The sequence below is a fragment of the Pelophylax lessonae genome (assembly GCF_965119305.1).
Source record: "Pelophylax lessonae genome assembly, chromosome: 4".
NCBI lineage: Eukaryota > Metazoa > Chordata > Amphibia > Anura > Ranidae > Pelophylax > Pelophylax lessonae.
In genome coordinates this window covers 433634601-433651900 of record NC_138771.1, presented here as the reverse complement: position 1 = coordinate 433651900, position 17300 = coordinate 433634601, and positions in this window count along the sequence as shown.

Here is a 17300-nt window from a genome sequence, read left to right as displayed (position 1 = left end):
CAATTACTATTGTTTGTACCCCTAAAAGGATGGTTGAGCAGTAGGAGCAGGAGTATGGAACAGGCAGCACCCTCAAATCTTCAGAAGTATGAGATGAACCCCAACAACTTGGAAAGGTGGATCTCACACGTACTGACACAGACTATCTCGCAATTGAATTGATCCCCAAAGGTTTTAATTGAATAGCGGAATAGAAAATATGATCAAAAAGAAAGTGTATGTATCTCGCACGTACACCACCACACTAGGCCCCAACTACTATTGTTTGTACCCCTAAAAGGATGGTTGAGCAGTAGGAGGAGGAGTATGGAACAGGCAGCACCCTCAAATCTTCAGAAGTATGAGATGAACCCCAAAAACTTGGAAAGGTGGATCTCTCTCACACGTACCAACACAGACTATCCCCCAATTTAACTGATCCCCAAAGGTTTTTGATTAAATAGCGGAATAGAAAATATGATCCAAAAAAAGTGTATGTATATCACACGTACACAACCACACTAGGCCCCAATTACTATTGTTTGTACCCCTAAAAGGCTAGATGAGGAGTAGGGGGGGTATGGAACAGGCAGCACCCTCAAACCTTCAGAAGTATGAGATGAACCCCAACAACTTGGAAAGGTGGATCTCTCTCACACGTACCAACACAGACTATCCCCCAATTTAACTGATCCCCAAAGGTTTTTGATTAAATAGCGGAATAAAAAATATGATCCAAAAAAAGTGTATGTATATCACACGTACACAACCACACTAGGCCCCAATTACTATTGTTTGTACCCCTAAAAGGCTAGATGAGGAGTAGGGGGAGTATGGAACAGGCAGCACCCTCAAACCTTCAGAAGTATGAGATGAACCCCAACAACTTGGAAAGGTGGATCTCTCTCACACGTACCAACACAGACTATCCCCCAATTTAACTGATCCCCAAAGGTTTTTGATTAAATAGCGGAATAGAAAATATGATCCAAAAAAAGTGTATGTATATCACACGTACACAACCACACTAGGCCCCAATTACTATTGTTTGTACCCCTAAAAGGCTAGATGAGGAGTAGGGGGAGTATGGAACAGGCAGCACCCTCAAACCTTCAGAAGTATGAGATGAACCCCAACAACTTGGAAAGGTGGATCTCTCTCACACGTACCAACACAGACTATCCCCCAATTTAACTGATCCCCAAAGGTTTTTGATTAAATAGCGGAATAGAAAATATGATCCAAAAAAAGTGTATGTATATCACACGTACACAACCACACTAGGCCCCAATTACTATTGTTTGTACCCCTAAAAGGCTAGATGAGGAGTAGGGGGGGTATGGAACAGGCAGCACCCTCAAACCTTCAGAAGTATGAGATGAACCCCAACAACTTGGAAAGGTGGATCTCTCTCACACGTACCAACACAGACTATCCCCCAATTTAACTGATCCCCAAAGGTTTTTGATTAAATAGCGGAATAGAAAATATGATCCAAAAAAAGTGTATGTATATCACACGTACACAACCACACTAGGCCCCAATTACTATTGTTTGTACCCCTAAAAGGCTAGATGAGGAGTAGGGGGGGTATGGAACAGGCAGCACCCTCAAACCTTCAGAAGTATGAGATGAACCCCAACAACTTGGAAAGGTGGATCTCTCTCACACGTACCAACACAGACTATCCCCCAATTTAACTGATCCCCAAAGGTTTTTGATTAAATAGCGGAATAGAAAATATGATCCAAAAAAAGTGTATGTATATCACACGTACACAACCACACTAGGCCCCAATTACTATTGTTTGTACCCCTAAAAGGCTAGATGAGGAGTAGGGGGAGTATGGAACAGGCAGCACCCTCAAACCTTCAGAAGTATGAGATGAACCCCAACAACTTGGAAAGGTGGATCTCTCTCACACGTACCAACACAGACTATCCCCCAATTTAACTGATCCCCAAAGGTTTTTGATTAAATAGCGGAATAGAAAATATGATCCAAAAAAAGTGTATGTATATCACACGTACACAACCACACTGGGCCCCAATTACTATTGTTTGTACCCCTAAAAGGCTAGATGAGGAGTAGGGGGAGTATGGAACAGGCAGCACCCTCAAACCTTCAGAAGTATGAGATGAACCCCAACAACTTGGAAAGGTGGATCTCTCTCACACGTACCAACACAGACTATCCCCCAATTTAACTGATCCCCAAAGGTTTTTGATTAAATAGCGGAATAGAAAATATGATCCAAAAAAAGTGTATGTATATCACACGTACACAACCACACTAGGCCCCAATTACTATTGTTTGTACCCCTAAAAGGCTAGATGAGGAGTAGGGGGGGTATGGAACAGGCAGCACCCTCAAACCTTCAGAAGTATGAGATGAACCCCAACAACTTGGAAAGGTGGATCTCTCTCACACGTACCAACACAGACTATCCCCCAATTTAACTGATCCCCAAAGGTTTTTGATTAAATAGCGGAATAGAAAATATGATCCAAAAAAAGTGTATGTATATCACACGTACACAACCACACTAGGCCCCAATTACTATTGTTTGTACCCCTAAAAGGCTAGGAGTAGGGGGAGTATGGAACAGGCAGCACCCTCAAACCTTCAGAAGTATGAGATGAACCCCAACAACTTGGAAAGGTGGATCTCTCTCACACGTACCAACACAGACTATCCCCCAATTTAACTGATCCCCAAAGGTTTTTGATTAAATAGCGGAATAGAAAATATGATCCAAAAAAAGTGTATGTATATCACACGTACACAACCACACTAGGCCCCAATTACTATTGTTTGTACCCCTAAAAGGCTAGATGAGGAGTAGGGGGAGTATGGAACAGGCAGCACCCTCAAACCTTCAGAAGTATGAGATGAACCCCAACAACTTGGAAAGGTGGATCTCTCTCACACGTACCAACACAGACTATCCCCCAATTTAACTGATCCCCAAAGGTTTTTGATTAAATAGCGGAATAGAAAATATGATCCAAAAAAAGTGTATGTATATCACACGTACACAACCACACTAGGCCCCAATTACTATTGTTTGTACCCCTAAAAGGCTAGATGAGGAGTAGGGGGGGTATGGAACAGGCAGCACCCTCAAACCTTCAGAAGTATGAGATGAACCCCAACAACTTGGAAAGGTGGATCTCTCTCACACGTACCAACACAGACTATCCCCCAATTTAACTGATCCCCAAAGGTTTTTGATTAAATAGCGGAATAGAAAATATGATCCAAAAAAAGTGTATGTATATCACACGTACACAACCACACTAGGCCCCAATTACTATTGTTTGTACCCCTAAAAGGCTAGATGAGGAGTAGGGGGGGTATGGAACAGGCAGCACCCTCAAACCTTCAGAAGTATGAGATGAACCCCAAAAACTTGGAAAGGTGGATCTCTCTCACACGTACCAACACAGACTATCCCCCAATTTAACTGATCCCCAAAGGTTTTTGATTAAATAGCGGAATAGAAAATATGATCCAAAAAAAGTGTATGTATATCACACGTACACAACCACACTAGGCCCCAATTACTATTGTTTGTACCCCTAAAAGGCTAGGAGTAGGGGGAGTATGGAACAGGCAGCACCCTCAAACCTTCAGAAGTATGAGATGAACCCCAACAACTTGGAAAGGTGGATCTCTCTCACACGTACCAACACAGACTATCCCCCAATTTAACTGATCCCCAAAGGTTTTTGATTAAATAGCGGAATAGAAAATATGATCCAAAAAAAGTGTATGTATATCACACGTACACAACCACACTGGGCCCCAATTACTATTGTTTGTACCCCTAAAAGGCTAGATGAGGAGTAGGGGGAGTATGGAACAGGCAGCACCCTCAAACCTTCAGAAGTATGAGATGAACCCCAACAACTTGGAAAGGTGGATCTCTCTCACACGTACCAACACAGACTATCCCCCAATTTAACTGATCCCCAAAGGTTTTTGATTAAATAGCGGAATAGAAAATATGATCCAAAAAAAGTGTATGTATATCACACGTACACAACCACACTAGGCCCCAATTACTATTGTTTGTACCCCTAAAAGGCTAGATGAGGAGTAGGGGGGGTATGGAACAGGCAGCACCCTCAAACCTTCAGAAGTATGAGATGAACCCCAACAACTTGGAAAGGTGGATCTCTCTCACACGTACCAACACAGACTATCCCCCAATTTAACTGATCCCCAAAGGTTTTTGATTAAATAGCGGAATAGAAAATATGATCCAAAAAAAGTGTATGTATATCACACGTACACAACCACACTAGGCCCCAATTACTATTGTTTGTACCCCTAAAAGGCTAGGAGTAGGGGGAGTATGGAACAGGCAGCACCCTCAAACCTTCAGAAGTATGAGATGAACCCCAAAAACTTGGAAAGGTGGATCTCTCTCACACGTACCAACACAGACTATCCCCCAATTTAACTGATCCCCAAAGGTTTTTGATTAAATAGCGGAATAGAAAATATGATCCAAAAAAAGTGTATGTATATCACACGTACACAACCACACTAGGCCCCAATTACTATTGTTTGTACCCCTAAAAGGCTAGGAGTAGGGGGAGTATGGAACAGGCAGCACCCTCAAACCTTCAGAAGTATGAGATGAACCCCAACAACTTGGAAAGGTGGATCTCTCTCACACGTACCAACACAGACTATCCCCCAATTTAACTGATCCCCAAAGGTTTTTGATTAAATAGCGGAATAGAAAATATGATCCAAAAAAAGTGTATGTATATCACACGTACACAACCACACTGGGCCCCAATTACTATTGTTTGTACCCCTAAAAGGCTAGATGAGGAGTAGGGGGAGTATGGAACAGGCAGCACCCTCAAACCTTCAGAAGTATGAGATGAACCCCAACAACTTGGAAAGGTGGATCTCTCTCACACGTACCAACACAGACTATCCCCCAATTTAACTGATCCCCAAAGGTTTTTGATTAAATAGCGGAATAGAAAATATGATCCAAAAAAAGTGTATGTATATCACACGTACACAACCACACTAGGCCCCAATTACTATTGTTTGTACCCCTAAAAGGCTAGATGAGGAGTAGGGGGGGTATGGAACAGGCAGCACCCTCAAACCTTCAGAAGTATGAGATGAACCCCAACAACTTGGAAAGGTGGATCTCTCTCACACGTACCAACACAGACTATCCCCCAATTTAACTGATCCCCAAAGGTTTTTGATTAAATAGCGGAATAGAAAATATGATCCAAAAAAAGTGTATGTATATCACACGTACACAACCACACTAGGCCCCAATTACTATTGTTTGTACCCCTAAAAGGCTAGGAGTAGGGGGAGTATGGAACAGGCAGCACCCTCAAACCTTCAGAAGTATGAGATGAACCCCAAAAACTTGGAAAGGTGGATCTCTCTCACACGTACCAACACAGACTATCCCCCAATTTAACTGATCCCCAAAGGTTTTTGATTAAATAGCGGAATAGAAAATATGATCCAAAAAAAGTGTATGTATATCACACGTACACAACCACACTAGGCCCCAATTACTATTGTTTGTACCCCTAAAAGGCTAGGAGTAGGGGGAGTATGGAACAGGCAGCACCCTCAAACCTTCAGAAGTATGAGATGAACCCCAACAACTTGGAAAGGTGGATCTCTCTCACACGTACCAACACAGACTATCCCCCAATTTAACTGATCCCCAAAGGTTTTTGATTAAATAGCGGAATAGAAAATATGATCCAAAAAAAGTGTATGTATATCACACGTACACAACCACACTGGGCCCCAATTACTATTGTTTGTACCCCTAAAAGGCTAGATGAGGAGTAGGGGGAGTATGGAACAGGCAGCACCCTCAAACCTTCAGAAGTATGAGATGAACCCCAACAACTTGGAAAGGTGGATCTCTCTCACACGTACCAACACAGACTATCCCCCAATTTAACTGATCCCCAAAGGTTTTTGATTAAATAGCGGAATAGAAAATATGATCCAAAAAAAGTGTATGTATATCACACGTACACAACCACACTAGGCCCCAATTACTATTGTTTGTACCCCTAAAAGGCTAGATGAGGAGTAGGGGGGGTATGGAACAGGCAGCACCCTCAAACCTTCAGAAGTATGAGATGAACCCCAACAACTTGGAAAGGTGGATCTCTCTCACACGTACCAACACAGACTATCCCCCAATTTAACTGATCCCCAAAGGTTTTTGATTAAATAGCGGAATAGAAAATATGATCCAAAAAAAGTGTATGTATATCACACGTACACAACCACACTGGGCCCCAATTACTATTGTTTGTACCCCTAAAAGGCTAGGAGTAGGGGGAGTATGGAACAGGCAGCACCCTCAAACCTTCAGAAGTATGAGATGAACCCCAACAACTTGGAAAGGTGGATCTCTCTCACACGTACCAACACAGACTATCCCCCAATTTAACTGATCCCCAAAGGTTTTTGATTAAATAGCGGAATAGAAAATATGATCCAAAAAAAGTGTATGTATATCACACGTACACAACCACACTAGGCCCCAATTACTATTGTTTGTACCCCTAAAAGGCTAGATGAGGAGTAGGGGGGGTATGGAACAGGCAGCACCCTCAAACCTTCAGAAGTATGAGATGAACCCCAACAACTTGGAAAGGTGGATCTCTCTCACACGTACCAACACAGACTATCCCCCAATTTAACTGATCCCCAAAGGTTTTTGATTAAATAGCGGAATAGAAAATATGATCCAAAAAAAGTGTATGTATATCACACGTACACAACCACACTAGGCCCCAATTACTATTGTTTGTACCCCTAAAAGGCTAGGAGTAGGGGGAGTATGGAACAGGCAGCACCCTCAAACCTTCAGAAGTATGAGATGAACCCCAAAAACTTGGAAAGGTGGATCTCTCTCACACGTACCAACACAGACTATCCCCCAATTTAACTGATCCCCAAAGGTTTTTGATTAAATAGCGGAATAGAAAATATGATCCAAAAAAAGTGTATGTATATCACACGTACACAACCACACTAGGCCCCAATTACTATTGTTTGTACCCCTAAAAGGCTAGGAGTAGGGGGAGTATGGAACAGGCAGCACCCTCAAACCTTCAGAAGTATGAGATGAACCCCAACAACTTGGAAAGGTGGATCTCTCTCACACGTACCAACACAGACTATCCCCCAATTTAACTGATCCCCAAAGGTTTTTGATTAAATAGCGGAATAGAAAATATGATCCAAAAAAAGTGTATGTATATCACACGTACACAACCACACTGGGCCCCAATTACTATTGTTTGTACCCCTAAAAGGCTAGATGAGGAGTAGGGGGAGTATGGAACAGGCAGCACCCTCAAACCTTCAGAAGTATGAGATGAACCCCAACAACTTGGAAAGGTGGATCTCTCTCACACGTACCAACACAGACTATCCCCCAATTTAACTGATCCCCAAAGGTTTTTGATTAAATAGCGGAATAGAAAATATGATCCAAAAAAAGTGTATGTATATCACACGTACACAACCACACTAGGCCCCAATTACTATTGTTTGTACCCCTAAAAGGCTAGATGAGGAGTAGGGGGGGTATGGAACAGGCAGCACCCTCAAACCTTCAGAAGTATGAGATGAACCCCAACAACTTGGAAAGGTGGATCTCTCTCACACGTACCAACACAGACTATCCCCCAATTTAACTGATCCCCAAAGGTTTTTGATTAAATAGCGGAATAGAAAATATGATCCAAAAAAAGTGTATGTATATCACACGTACACAACCACACTGGGCCCCAATTACTATTGTTTGTACCCCTAAAAGGCTAGGAGTAGGGGGAGTATGGAACAGGCAGCACCCTCAAACCTTCAGAAGTATGAGATGAACCCCAACAACTTGGAAAGGTGGATCTCTCTCACACGTACCAACACAGACTATCCCCCAATTTAACTGATCCCCAAAGGTTTTTGATTAAATAGCGGAATAGAAAATATGATCCAAAAAAAGTGTATGTATATCACACGTACACAACCACACTAGGCCCCAATTACTATTGTTTGTACCCCTAAAAGGCTAGATGAGGAGTAGGGGGAGTATGGAACAGGCAGCACCCTCAAACCTTCAGAAGTATGAGATGAACCCCAACAACTTGGAAAGGTGGATCTCTCTCACACGTACCAACACAGACTATCCCCCAATTTAACTGATCCCCAAAGGTTTTTGATTAAATAGCGGAATAGAAAATATGATCCAAAAAAAGTGTATGTATATCACACGTACACAACCACACTAGGCCCCAATTACTATTGTTTGTACCCCTAAAAGGCTAGATGAGGAGTAGGGGGGGTATGGAACAGGCAGCACCCTCAAACCTTCAGAAGTATGAGATGAACCCCAACAACTTGGAAAGGTGGATCTCTCTCACACGTACCAACACAGACTATCCCCCAATTTAACTGATCCCCAAAGGTTTTTGATTAAATAGCGGAATAGAAAATATGATCCAAAAAAAGTGTATGTATATCACACGTACACAACCACACTAGGCCCCAATTACTATTGTTTGTACCCCTAAAAGGCTAGATGAGGAGTAGGGGGGGTATGGAACAGGCAGCACCCTCAAATCTTCAGAAGTATGAGATGAACCCCAAAAACTTGGAAAGGTGGATCTCTCTCACACGTACCAACACAGACTATCCCCCAATTTAACTGATCCCCAAAGGTTTTTGATTAAATAGCGGAATAGAAAATATGATCCAAAAAAAGTGTATGTATATCACACGTACACAACCACACTAGGCCCCAATTACTATTGTTTGTACCCCTAAAAGGCTAGATGAGGAGTAGGGGGGGTATGGAACAGGCAGCACCCTCAAACCTTCAGAAGTATGAGATGAACCCCAACAACTTGGAAAGGTGGATCTCTCTCACACGTACCAACACAGACTATCCCCCAATTTAACTGATCCCCAAAGGTTTTTGATTAAATAGCGGAATAGAAAAAATGATCCAAAAAAAGTGTATGTATATCACACGTACACAACCACACTAGGCCCCAATTACTATTGTTTGTACCCCTAAAAGGCTAGATGAGGAGTAGGGGGGGTATGGAACAGGCAGCACCCTCAAACCTTCAGAAGTATGAGATGAACCCCAACAACTTGGAAAGGTGGATCTCTCTCACACGTACCAACACAGACTATCCCCCAATTTAACTGATCCCCAAAGGTTTTTGATTAAATAGCGGAATAGAAAATATGATCCAAAAAAAGTGTATGTATATCACACGTACACAACCACACTGGGCTCCAATTACTATTGTTTGTACCCCTAAAAGGCTAGATGAGGAGAAGGGGGAGTATGGAACAGGCAGCACCCTCAAACCTTCAGAAGTATGAGATGAACCCCAACAACTTGGAAAGGTGGATCTCTCTCACACGTACCAACACAGACTATCCCCCAATTTAACTGATCCCCAAAGGTTTTTGATTAAATAGCGGAATAGAAAATATGATCCAAAAAAAGTGTATGTATATCACACGTACACAACCACACTGGGCCCCAATTACTATTGTTTGTACCCCTAAAAGGCTAGATGAGGAGTAGGGGGAGTATGGAACAGGCAGCACCCTCAAACCTTCAGAAGTATGAGATGAACCCCAACAACTTGGAAAGGTGGATCTCTCTCACACGTACCAACACAGACTATCCCCCAATTTAACTGATCCCCAAAGGTTTTTGATTAAATAGCGGAATAGAAAATATGATCCAAAAAAAGTGTATGTATATCACACGTACACAACCACACTAGGCCCCAATTACTATTGTTTGTACCCCTAAAAGGCTAGATGAGGAGTAGGGGGGGTATGGAACAGGCAGCACCCTCAAACCTTCAGAAGTATGAGATGAACCCCAACAACTTGGAAAGGTGGATCTCTCTCACACGTACCAACACAGACTATCCCCCAATTTAACTGATCCCCAAAGGTTTTTGATTAAATAGCGGAATAGAAAATATGATCCAAAAAAAGTGTATGTATATCACACGTACACAACCACACTAGGCCCCAATTACTATTGTTTGTACCCCTAAAAGGCTAGATGAGGAGTAGGGGGGGTATGGAACAGGCAGCACCCTCAAACCTTCAGAAGTATGAGATGAACCCCAAAAACTTGGAAAGGTGGATCTCTCTAACACGTACCAACACAGACTATCCCCCAATTTAACTGATCCCCAAAGGTTTTTGATTAAATAGCGGAATAGAAAATATGATCCAAAAAAAGTGTATGTATATCACACGTACACAACCACACTAGGCCCCAATTACTATTGTTTGTACCCCTAAAAGGCTAGGAGTAGGGGGAGTATGGAACAGGCAGCACCCTCAAACCTTCAGAAGTATGAGATGAACCCCAACAACTTGGAAAGGTGGATCTCTCTCACACGTACCAACACAGACTATCCCCCAATTTAACTGATCCCCAAAGGTTTTTGATTAAATAGCGGAATAGAAAATATGATCCAAAAAAAGTGTATGTATATCACACGTACACAACCACACTAGGCCCCAATTACTATTGTTTGTACCCCTAAAAGGCTAGATGAGGAGTAGGGGGAGTATGGAACAGGCAGCACCCTCAAACCTTCAGAAGTATGAGATGAACCCCAACAACTTGGAAAGGTGGATCTCTCTCACACGTACCAACACAGACTATCCCCCAATTTAACTGATCCCCAAAGGTTTTTGATTAAATAGCGGAATAGAAAATATGATCCAAAAAAAGTGTATGTATATCACACGTACACAACCACACTAGGCCCCAATTACTATTGTTTGTACCCCTAAAAGGCTAGATGAGGAGTAGGGGGGGTATGGAACAGGCAGCACCCTCAAACCTTCAGAAGTATGAGATGAACCCCAACAACTTGGAAAGGTGGATCTCTCTCACACGTACCAACACAGACTATCCCCCAATTTAACTGATCCCCAAAGGTTTTTGATTAAATAGCGGAATAGAAAATATGATCCAAAAAAAGTGTATGTATATCACACGTACACAACCACACTAGGCCCCAATTACTATTGTTTGTACCCCTAAAAGGCTAGGAGTAGGGGGAGTATGGAACAGGCAGCACCCTCAAACCTTCAGAAGTATGAGATGAACCCCAAAAACTTGGAAAGGTGGATCTCTCTCACACGTACCAACACAGACTATCCCCCAATTTAACTGATCCCCAAAGGTTTTTGATTAAATAGCGGAATAGAAAATATGATCCAAAAAAAGTGTATGTATATCACACGTACACAACCACACTAGGCCCCAATTACTATTGTTTGTACCCCTAAAAGGCTAGGAGTAGGGGGAGTATGGAACAGGCAGCACCCTCAAACCTTCAGAAGTATGAGATGAACCCCAACAACTTGGAAAGGTGGATCTCTCTCACACGTACCAACACAGACTATCCCCCAATTTAACTGATCCCCAAAGGTTTTTGATTAAATAGCGGAATAGAAAATATGATCCAAAAAAAGTGTATGTATATCACACGTACACAACCACACTGGGCCCCAATTACTATTGTTTGTACCCCTAAAAGGCTAGATGAGGAGTAGGGGGAGTATGGAACAGGCAGCACCCTCAAACCTTCAGAAGTATGAGATGAACCCCAACAACTTGGAAAGGTGGATCTCTCTCACACGTACCAACACAGACTATCCCCCAATTTAACTGATCCCCAAAGGTTTTTGATTAAATAGCGGAATAGAAAATATGATCCAAAAAAAGTGTATGTATATCACACGTACACAACCACACTAGGCCCCAATTACTATTGTTTGTACCCCTAAAAGGCTAGATGAGGAGTAGGGGGGGTATGGAACAGGCAGCACCCTCAAACCTTCAGAAGTATGAGATGAACCCCAACAACTTGGAAAGGTGGATCTCTCTCACACGTACCAACACAGACTATCCCCCAATTTAACTGATCCCCAAAGGTTTTTGATTAAATAGCGGAATAGAAAATATGATCCAAAAAAAGTGTATGTATATCACACGTACACAACCACACTAGGCCCCAATTACTATTGTTTGTACCCCTAAAAGGCTAGATGAGGAGTAGGGGGGGTATGGAACAGGCAGCACCCTCAAACCTTCAGAAGTATGAGATGAACCCCAAAAACTTGGAAAGGTGGATCTCTCTCACACGTACCAACACAGACTATCCCCCAATTTAACTGATCCCCAAAGGTTTTTGATTAAATAGCGGAATAGAAAATATGATCCAAAAAAAGTGTATGTATATCACACGTACACAACCACACTAGGCCCCAATTACTATTGTTTGTACCCCTAAAAGGCTAGGAGTAGGGGGAGTATGGAACAGGCAGCACCCTCAAACCTTCAGAAGTATGAGATGAACCCCAACAACTTGGAAAGGTGGATCTCTCTCACACGTACCAACACAGACTATCCCCCAATTTAACTGATCCCCAAAGGTTTTTGATTAAATAGCGGAATAGAAAATATGATCCAAAAAAAGTGTATGTATATCACACGTACACAACCACACTGGGCCCCAATTACTATTGTTTGTACCCCTAAAAGGCTAGATGAGGAGTAGGGGGAGTATGGAACAGGCAGCACCCTCAAACCTTCAGAAGTATGAGATGAACCCCAACAACTTGGAAAGGTGGATCTCTCTCACACGTACCAACACAGACTATCCCCCAATTTAACTGATCCCCAAAGGTTTTTGATTAAATAGCGGAATAGAAAATATGATCCAAAAAAAGTGTATGTATATCACACGTACACAACCACACTAGGCCCCAATTACTATTGTTTGTACCCCTAAAAGGCTAGATGAGGAGTAGGGGGGGTATGGAACAGGCAGCACCCTCAAACCTTCAGAAGTATGAGATGAACCCCAAAAACTTGGAAAGGTGGATCTCTCTCACACGTACCAACACAGACTATCCCCCAATTTAACTGATCCCCAAAGGTTTTTGATTAAATAGCGGAATAGAAAATATGATCCAAAAAAAGTGTATGTATATCACACGTACACAACCACACTAGGCCCCAATTACTATTGTTTGTACCCCTAAAAGGCTAGGAGTAGGGGGAGTATGGAACAGGCAGCACCCTCAAACCTTCAGAAGTATGAGATGAACCCCAACAACTTGGAAAGGTGGATCTCTCTCACACGTACCAACACAGACTATCCCCCAATTTAACTGATCCCCAAAGGTTTTTGATTAAATAGCGGAATAGAAAATATGATCCAAAAAAAGTGTATGTATATCACACGTACACAACCACACTAGGCCCCAATTACTATTGTTTGTACCCCTAAAAGGCTAGATGAGGAGTAGGGGGGGTATGGAACAGGCAGCACCCTCAAACCTTCAGAAGTATGAGATGAACCCCAACAACTTGGAAAGGTGGATCTCTCTCACACGTACCAACACAGACTATCCCCCAATTTAACTGATCCCCAAAGGTTTTTGATTAAATAGCGGAATAGAAAATATGATCCAAAAAAAGTGTATGTATATCACACGTACACAACCACACTAGGCCCCAATTACTATTGTTTGTACCCCTAAAAGGCTAGGAGTAGGGGGAGTATGGAACAGGCAGCACCCTCAAACCTTCAGAAGTATGAGATGAACCCCAAAAACTTGGAAAGGTGGATCTCTCTCACACGTACCAACACAGACTATCCCCCAATTTAACTGATCCCCAAAGGTTTTTGATTAAATAGCGGAATAGAAAATATGATCCAAAAAAAGTGTATGTATATCACACGTACACAACCACACTAGGCCCCAATTACTATTGTTTGTACCCCTAAAAGGCTAGGAGTAGGGGGAGTATGGAACAGGCAGCACCCTCAAACCTTCAGAAGTATGAGATGAACCCCAACAACTTGGAAAGGTGGATCTCTCTCACACGTACCAACACAGACTATCCCCCAATTTAACTGATCCCCAAAGGTTTTTGATTAAATAGCGGAATAGAAAATATGATCCAAAAAAAGTGTATGTATATCACACGTACACAACCACACTGGGCCCCAATTACTATTGTTTGTACCCCTAAAAGGCTAGATGAGGAGTAGGGGGAGTATGGAACAGGCAGCACCCTCAAACCTTCAGAAGTATGAGATGAACCCCAACAACTTGGAAAGGTGGATCTCTCTCACACGTACCAACACAGACTATCCCCCAATTTAACTGATCCCCAAAGGTTTTTGATTAAATAGCGGAATAGAAAATATGATCCAAAAAAAGTGTATGTATATCACACGTACACAACCACACTAGGCCCCAATTACTATTGTTTGTACCCCTAAAAGGCTAGATGAGGAGTAGGGGGGGTATGGAACAGGCAGCACCCTCAAACCTTCAGAAGTATGAGATGAACCCCAACAACTTGGAAAGGTGGATCTCTCTCACACGTACCAACACAGACTATCCCCCAATTTAACTGATCCCCAAAGGTTTTTGATTAAATAGCGGAATAGAAAATATGATCCAAAAAAAGTGTATGTATATCACACGTACACAACCACACTGGGCCCCAATTACTATTGTTTGTACCCCTAAAAGGCTAGGAGTAGGGGGAGTATGGAACAGGCAGCACCCTCAAACCTTCAGAAGTATGAGATGAACCCCAACAACTTGGAAAGGTGGATCTCTCTCACACGTACCAACACAGACTATCCCCCAATTTAACTGATCCCCAAAGGTTTTTGATTAAATAGCGGAATAGAAAATATGATCCAAAAAAAGTGTATGTATATCACACGTACACAACCACACTAGGCCCCAATTACTATTGTTTGTACCCCTAAAAGGCTAGATGAGGAGTAGGGGGGGTATGGAACAGGCAGCACCCTCAAACCTTCAGAAGTATGAGATGAACCCCAACAACTTGGAAAGGTGGATCTCTCTCACACGTACCAACACAGACTATCCCCCAATTTAACTGATCCCCAAAGGTTTTTGATTAAATAGCGGAATAGAAAATATGATCCAAAAAAAGTGTATGTATATCACACGTACACAACCACACTAGGCCCCAATTACTATTGTTTGTACCCCTAAAAGGCTAGATGAGGAGTAGGGGGGGTATGGAACAGGCAGCACCCTCAAACCTTCAGAAGTATGAGATGAACCCCAAAAACTTGGAAAGGTGGATCTCTCTCACACGTACCAACACAGACTATCCCCCAATTTAACTGATCCCCAAAGGTTTTTGATTAAATAGCGGAATAGAAAATATGATCCAAAAAAAGTGTATGTATATCACACGTACACAACCACACTAGGCCCCAATTACTATTGTTTGTACCCCTAAAAGGCTAGGAGTAGGGGGAGTATGGAACAGGCAGCACCCTCAAACCTTCAGAAGTATGAGATGAACCCCAACAACTTGGAAAGGTGGATCTCTCTCACACGTACCAACACAGACTATCCCCCAATTTAACTGATCCCCAAAGGTTTTTGATTAAATAGCGGAATAGAAAATATGATCCAAAAAAAGTGTATGTATATCACACGTACACAACCACACTGGGCCCCAATTACTATTGTTTGTACCCCTAAAAGGCTAGATGAGGAGTAGGGGGAGTATGGAACAGGCAGCACCCTCAAACCTTCAGAAGTATGAGATGAACCCCAACAACTTGGAAAGGTGGATCTCTCTCACACGTACCAACACAGACTATCCCCCAATTTAACTGATCCCCAAAGGTTTTTGATTAAATAGCGGAATAGAAAATATGATCCAAAAAAAGTGTATGTATATCACACGTACACAACCACACTAGGCCCCAATTACTATTGTTTGTACCCCTAAAAGGCTAGATGAGGAGTAGGGGGGGTATGGAACAGGCAGCACCCTCAAACCTTCAGAAGTATGAGATGAACCCCAACAACTTGGAAAGGTGGATCTCTCTCACACGTACCAACACAGACTATCCCCCAATTTAACTGATCCCCAAAGGTTTTTGATTAAATAGCGGAATAGAAAATATGATCCAAAAAAAGTGTATGTATATCACACGTACACAACCACACTAGGCCCCAATTACTATTGTTTGTACCCCTAAAAGGCTAGGAGTAGGGGGGAGTATGGAACAGGCAGCACCCTCAAACCTTCAGAAGTATGAGATGAACCCCAAAAACTTGGAAAGGTGGATCTCTCTCACACGTACCAACACAGACTATCCCCCAATTTAACTGATCCCCAAAGGTTTTTGATTAAATAGCGGAATAGAAAATATGATCCAAAAAAAGTGTATGTATATCACACGTACACAACCACACTAGGCCCCAATTACTATTGTTTGTACCCCTAAAAGGCTAGGAGTAGGGGGAGTATGGAACAGGCAGCACCCTCAAACCTTCAGAAGTATGAGATGAACCCCAACAACTTGGAAAGGTGGATCTCTCTCACACGTACCAACACAGACTATCCCCCAATTTAACTGATCCCCAAAGGTTTTTGATTAAATAGCGGAATAGAAAATATGATCCAAAAAAGTGTATGTATATCACACGTACACAACCACACTGGGCCCCAATTACTATTGTTTGTACCCCTAAAAGGCTAGATGAGGAGTAGGGGGAGTATGGAACAGGCAGCACCCTCAAACCTTCAGAAGTATGAGATGAACCCCAACAACTTGGAAAGGTGGATCTCTCTCACACGTACCAACACAGACTATCCCCCAATTTAACTGATCCCCAAAGGTTTTTGATTAAATAGCGGAATAGAAAATATGATCCAAAAAAAGTGTATGTATATCACACGTACACACCACACTAGGCCCCAATTACTATTGTTTGTACCCCTAAAAGGCTAGATGAGGAGTAGGGGGGTATGGAACAGGCAGCACCCTCAAACCTTCAGAAGTATGAGATGAACCCCAACAACTTGGAAAGGTGGATCTCTCTCACACGTACCAACACAGACTATCCCCCAATTTAACTGATCCCCAAAGGTTTTTGATTAAATAGCGGAATAGAAAATATGATCCAAAAAAAGTGTATGTATATCACACGTACACAACCACACTGGGCCCCAATTACTATTGTTTGTACCCCTAAAAGGCTAGGAGTAGGGGGAGTATGGAACAGGCAGCACCCTCAAACCTTCAGAAGTATGAGATGAACCCCAACAACTTGGAAAGGTGGATCTCTCTCACACGTACCAACACAGACTATCCCCCAATTTAACTGATCCCCAAAGGTTTTGATTAAATAGCGGAATAGAAAATATGATC